Consider the following 6,000-nt stretch of genomic DNA (forward strand, 5'->3'; position numbering starts at 1 on the left):
TGATAAATCCCAAGGAAGACTTTGATTGACTTTGATTGCACCTTCTCTGGGCCAATCAGAATGCCCAGAGGTAGAGCGTCTTAGAGCATAGACATGAACCCTAGCAGGGTGGGGGCGAGGTGTCACCGTTGTGTATCACTGTGAATGGGCAACACCCTTCCTCTGTCTGTAAGGGAAAGCTGAGATACTCAGGTTCTTCCTTAGGATGTGAGTGTAATTTAGACCCACACACAAAGGAGAGAAATTCGTGCCTAGCCTTCGCAGCCAGCAGCCAGTCCTTCCCTTTAGCCCCTTAGCAGTAGACCGTCTTGGAGAGGCAGATGCAGGCCTATCTGTTTGTGCATTGATACTTGCTTTTATCTCATGATCCTATCTCTCCGTTTATGAGACAAGCCTTTAAAAAACACCACGTTCTCAGATTATGGGTCCTTCAGGTTCAACGGTGTGGGACTGGCTGTGTCACTGTGTGTGGGAGTGGGCTCCCTCGGCTCCTGCCGTCTGCCTCATCTCCTCTCGGTCCTGCTCAGTCTCCTTTGGTCTCTCCAGGATAAGCTGGTGGGATTTGCCCACACCCCATCAATGGGTACAGTGTGTGGGGACAGGAAATGATAATGCAGTGGGGCCGAGTGTGGACCCTGAAAGGACTCATTGATGAGTTGGAAGGAGTCTAGAAGCCTGGGGAAACTTCCAAATCAGAATTTCTATTCTGGTCCCACCCCCTCCCAAGTTATAGTCTCTCACAAGAAAGGAATGCTGCCCCCCACCCACCCCCACCCTACTCTAGGACTCTCTTCCTCCTATCACTGTGAGAAGGGATGCAAGCTTGGAGTAGCTCTGTGATGTGCTGGCCCTGGTCCTGGAATGACTGTGCTTGCGGCCAGGCTTGTCTGTGTGGCTCATCCTCTAGCCCTGTGTGTACATCCGTACGCTCAGTTAGTTTCAGATCAGAGGTATTTATTTATTTGTGGTGGGCATGTGTCTGCCACATGTGGAGGGTAGAGGACATCTTGAGGGAGTTAGTTTTCTCTGTCTGTTATGTGGGTTCCAGGGATTGAGCTCCAGCCCCCAGGCTCGGCAGCAAGCATCTTTACCTGCTGAGCCATCCCTCTGGCCCCAAAGATACTTTCAAGCCAGGCATGGTAGCAAATACCTATAATCTCAGCACTAGGGAGGTAAAGCAGGAGGATAAGGAAATTAAGGCCATCCTCAGCTATATGGCTAGAGGGCAGCCTGGGCTACTTGAGACCGTGTCTTTAGAAAAAAAAGGAAAACATTAATTTTTGGCTTCCATTCTGAGTGTGTACAGATTCTTTTCTTTGTCAATATTCCCTAAACAGTACAGTGTAGCAGTTACTTGCATAGAACGAGTTCCGTGGCATTCGTTTAATCTTTGTGGCATTAATTTCTTCCCTTGTTTTCATGACTTTCTCATTTATTGGGGTTGCTGGTCTGACAAGATGACTTCGCAGGTAAACGCTTGATTCTATCCCCAGCAACTTGTCAACTGAGCATGCCCATTGAAACAGCTGTCCCAAAGCGCCTCCGAAAGCCAGGTTAGACTCCAGATGTTGAGGTGGAAACGGGAAAGGCAAGGGCGTTTTCTTCTAAGGATAACTTACTACTCAACTCTCCGTGAGCTGGAGAGGGACAGCTGATCAGGGGATGGGTTCATGGCCACGTCTGTATGCTTGGTTCTAAAGGGTGAGTTTGAAGATGTAGTCAAGTTAGGCAGGAGGCAGGCAAGGGGCCACAAATGCCCCTTTAAAGTTGTCTTGTCATTTGACATGTCTCCCCTAGCGCCACCAAAGAAGGACAGGAAAGCTCCCAGGCTCTGGCTCCATTGGGGGCTGTTTCACAACCTGGCCTGCCAGGCACTGGGCTGCTGTAATTTCTCTGCAAACATTAGCTCATGTGCTGTTGGCCCCTGAGATCCCTTGGCAGAGAGTGCAACTGGGTCAATATTTGGTCAGAGCCAGAAGAGCCCTTGAGCTTCCCGCGCACCCTTGGAAGACAGTCGAGAGAGCTGCCTGGGTCTACTTATTTGCTCTAAGGGCTAAAACGGTTTTGAAGAGCTTTTTATCTCTCTTCCTTATTCATCTCTCCTGCACTTTCCACCCGCACACCCGATACAGAGCCGCTCTCAGTTTCCAGCTCTTGAATAGCCTGGCTAGTGATGGGTGGACAAAGTTATAACCCCCGAATCATTAATATTCGGCTCTGGAATAATGTGCTGGGGGCTGTTATGATGTTATTTATGGAGATTCATGGATCATTGCATTTTTAGAATTAGAATCCTCTCTCTGCTCTGTGTGAGTGTGCGTGTGTATGTGTGTGCATGTGTGTGTGTCTGTGCGCACGCGTGTGTAGTGTATGCAGGTGCATGCACCTGTGTTCAGTATGCAGAGAAGACGTTGGGTGTGAGATGTCGGTCCTATCACATTCCACATTATTCCTCCGAGATGAATTTTTCATTGTGCCTAGAGCTGGGTTGACAGCCGGTCTCTGCGCCCCCGCCCCATCTCTGGGGTTGCAGATGCGTGCAGCCATGCTCAACTTTTTCCATGAGTTTTTGGATCCAAACTTAGGTCCTCACTACAACAAACACTGTTGCCCACTGAGCCATTTCTGCACTGCAGTCTCTAGAATTATAGGAGTTTTTATCCTAAGGCATTTACTTTTTAGGTTAAAAAACTGTTAATTTTTCTATTTATGAGAAATTTTGTGAGTGTTATGCTTATGTATGTATGTATGTATGAACGCCCATGTGTGTGCAGGCCAGATGTTGACATTGAGTGTCTTCTTCAATCCTTTTTCACCTTATTTATTTTGAGGCATGGTCTCTAACTGAATCTTGATCTTAACAATTCTGCTAGGTTTGGTTTGCCGGTGAGTCCTAGAAGAACTCTGAGCCTAGATGAGAGGCAGCAGGGTAAAAGCCTGGGAAGGCGGTTGCTGAGGGGCGTGTGTAGTGTGTGTATGGTGTGTGTGATATGGGTGGTGTGTGTGTGTGTGTGTGATGTGTGTATGTATGTTTGGTGTATGTGATATGTGTGGTGTGTGTATGTATGTGTGTGGTGTGTGTATGTGTGTGGTGTGTATGGTGTGTATGATATGGGTGGTGTGTATGTGTGTGTGATGTGTGTATGTATGTTTGGTGTATGTGATATGTGTGTTGTGTGTAAGTATGTGTGTGGTGTGTGTATGTGTGTGGTGTGTATGGTGTGTATGATATGTGTGGTGTATGTGTATGTGTGTGTGGTGTGTATGGTGTGTGTGATATGTGAGGTGTGTGTGTGTGGTGTGTATGGATGGCATGTGGTGTGTGTATATATGGTCTATATATGGTGTGTGTGATATGTGTGTTGTGTGTATATGTATGTGTGTGTGTGTGTGTATGTATAGGTCAGAGAACAGCATGTGGAGGTCAGTTCTCTCTTTCTCCTGTGGATTCCAGGGTTCTAACACGGGTTATGCTGGGCCTGGTGTCTGATGAGACATCTCACCCACTGATATATAACTACTTTTGAAAGATCTAGAAGGATGTACGCCAGATTGGCAATCATTTCTCTGGGTGGGTTTTAGGGGCATCAGTGGAAGAGAGGCTCAGTCAAGCAGCGTAATAATTAAGGAGAAATCTGGGGAGAGGTGGTAAATCAAAGAAAAAAAATGTCCCTTGTAGTTGTTACAATAACAGAAAACAACAGGTTTGAAAAAATGTTTCAAGACTGCATCTAGTAAGAGAAAGAAAATGAAAATAATAATTTAAGTTGCATTACCTCATTTTTCCAGGACCATCATTCTATATCATTCCTGTGGAATGTAACTACTTAGACCTCATTATAACTAACTCAGGGGCCTATCAAAATTATCTTGTCAAACTGGAATTGTATATCAGATATTACTTAAAACCGTGAGCCGAGCATTGGAACAGGAAGCCGTTGGCAGCGGTGCTCTGGTCCTGATGAAGCGGTAGTGAGTCGGGCAGGGGGCACAGTGGTTAGAGTGAGCAGCATCCAGGACTGAGATGGCTCGATTCCAAGAACCAAGCTCCCTCTGATGAGTTCTTGTAACCTCTCTGGGCCCCTATTTTCTTCTCCTCCTAAAATGAAGTCATTATAAAGACCTGTTTCCTAGGATAACAGAAAGAATGAAATGACAGATTCCATGAAGAGGAAGTCTTTAGAAGAGCGAGTGTAAGGGTCTAGAGGGGGAGGCAGAAATATCTCTTGAGTTTGGCCTTCGAAACTTAACTCCGGGAGGAAATAGCCAGGAATCCCCAACCCAGCTGGGGAGGCAGGCTTCTTCCTGTGCCCTTAAGATGGTTTTCACTTTTGCCAGATAATGTGGTCTGCTCTTATGCTGGAGAGGCACTGCGTGCCTGTGCGTGTGTGTGTGTGTGTGTGTGTGTGTGCGTGCGTGTGTGTGTGTGTGTGTGTGTGTGTGTGTAAAGGATTCCCTAGAGAAACACTCTTATCTCCAAAGTCTTAATTACAAACCCACTTCCTCCCAGCCACACTGTTAGGAAAGCACTGTTGCTGTTGTTGTTGTTGTTATCGTTGTCCTTGTTGTTGTTTTAAAGTAGTTATTGGTTCATAGCTTTTCCTTACTCTTGGAGAGAAACATCTTATTCGTGATGGAACATGGGGACTCCGGGAGAGGCTCTCCAAGGACTTCACTGGTTCTTGGCAGTTTTCTTCCACTGGGAATTGGCTGCTGTTTCCTGTGCCTCTGGAACCCTAAGTGAACTCTAGCCTATCTCTTTCCTCTGGCAGGTCCTACCTGAGGGATAGTGTGTCAGGGCAGAAGGATGGCTGTGGAGGGGCAGGAGGAGAGGCCTCGATGAACCAGTCCCTGGAGGTCAGCTCAGAGTGGCCAGCTGGCCACTCAATGTTTCCCTTTGAGTTATTTGTGGTCTGCTGGAGGTCGTGAAAAAAAAAGCTGAGTGCCCCACCCCACCCCAGGCACATGAGGTTTGCAGCTCTGTGTGTGTGTAGGAACACCCTTATACAGGTGGGGCTTCTCAGGTCCGGGGGGCTCAGAACCTGACTTGGAACACACGAAAAGGGTGTGGCCAGAGAGGACAGTGTCAGAGTGAATTCTTACACGTCTGTGAGAAAGAGAACGAGAAGCTGAGGCTTGAGAGCCACGTTTAGAATGCTGCTCTCAGGAGAACTTCCTAGCTAAGCCAAGTGTCTGGGCCTGTTGGAGCCTCTGAGGCAGCCCAGAGAGTTGTGCGGCTGTTCCTGTACCTAGGTGTCTCCATAGAAACCAGTGCTCTTCTCTTTGACGGGGCTGTGCACACTGGCTCCAGGCACCCACCTCTCAGGTGCAGGAGTTCAACCATGTCCTGTTCCTATCAGATGCCAGGTCCCAATCGGATCGCCTCTCCAGTGTGCCCTGGGAAATCCAAACCCGTCTCTGCCCTTTGTTGCTTCCTCGGCTCTTCCTTGGGGTCGGAATGGAATTATTACCGCATGTTCAGGAAGTTCTTTCTGAGACAGGAAAATCATAACAGAAATTACAGAGTCTTTCATTTTCCAATATCGGCATGGACTGCTCATTGCTTTAAAACATCTAGGGGAAGTCTTGTAAGTGAGGACTCTTGGGGAGGGGTGCTGTCTACACCCCAAGTCCTTCAGGACTGCTGAGACCATATCTCAGCTAGAGAAATCTTTTTTTTTAAATATAATTTTTTATTGAAAAAAAATTTCCGCCTCCTCCCCGCCTCCCATTTCCCTCCCCGTCCCCCTTTTCCCCCCTCCTCCCTCTCCTCTCCCCCTCCCCCCACTCCTCTCCCCCTCCCTCTCCAGTCTGAGGGGCAGTCAGGGTTCCCTGCCCTGTGGAAAGTCCAAAGTCCTCCCCGCTCCATCCTGCTCTAGGAAGGTGGACATCCAAACTGGCTAGGCTCCCACAAAGCCAGAACATGAAGTAGGATCAAAACCCAGTGGCATTGTCCTTGGCTTCTCAGCAGCCCTCATTGTCCGCCATATTCAGAGAGTC

At 48.0% G+C, this 6,000-nt stretch overlaps 1 protein-coding gene across 3 annotated transcripts in view; it reads left to right on the forward strand.

Annotated features, from left to right (window-relative positions):
- The window catches only part of Sh3pxd2a (SH3 and PX domains 2A), a 199,454-nt gene that overhangs the window by 42,681 nt on the left and 150,773 nt on the right, over positions 1-6,000 (forward strand). The window lies entirely within an intron of this gene.

This window comes from Alexandromys fortis, unplaced genomic scaffold, assembly GCF_014885135.2.
Source record: "Alexandromys fortis isolate MF-2015 unplaced genomic scaffold, M_Fortis_MF-2015_v1.1 scaffold_16, whole genome shotgun sequence".
NCBI lineage: Eukaryota > Metazoa > Chordata > Mammalia > Rodentia > Cricetidae > Alexandromys > Alexandromys fortis.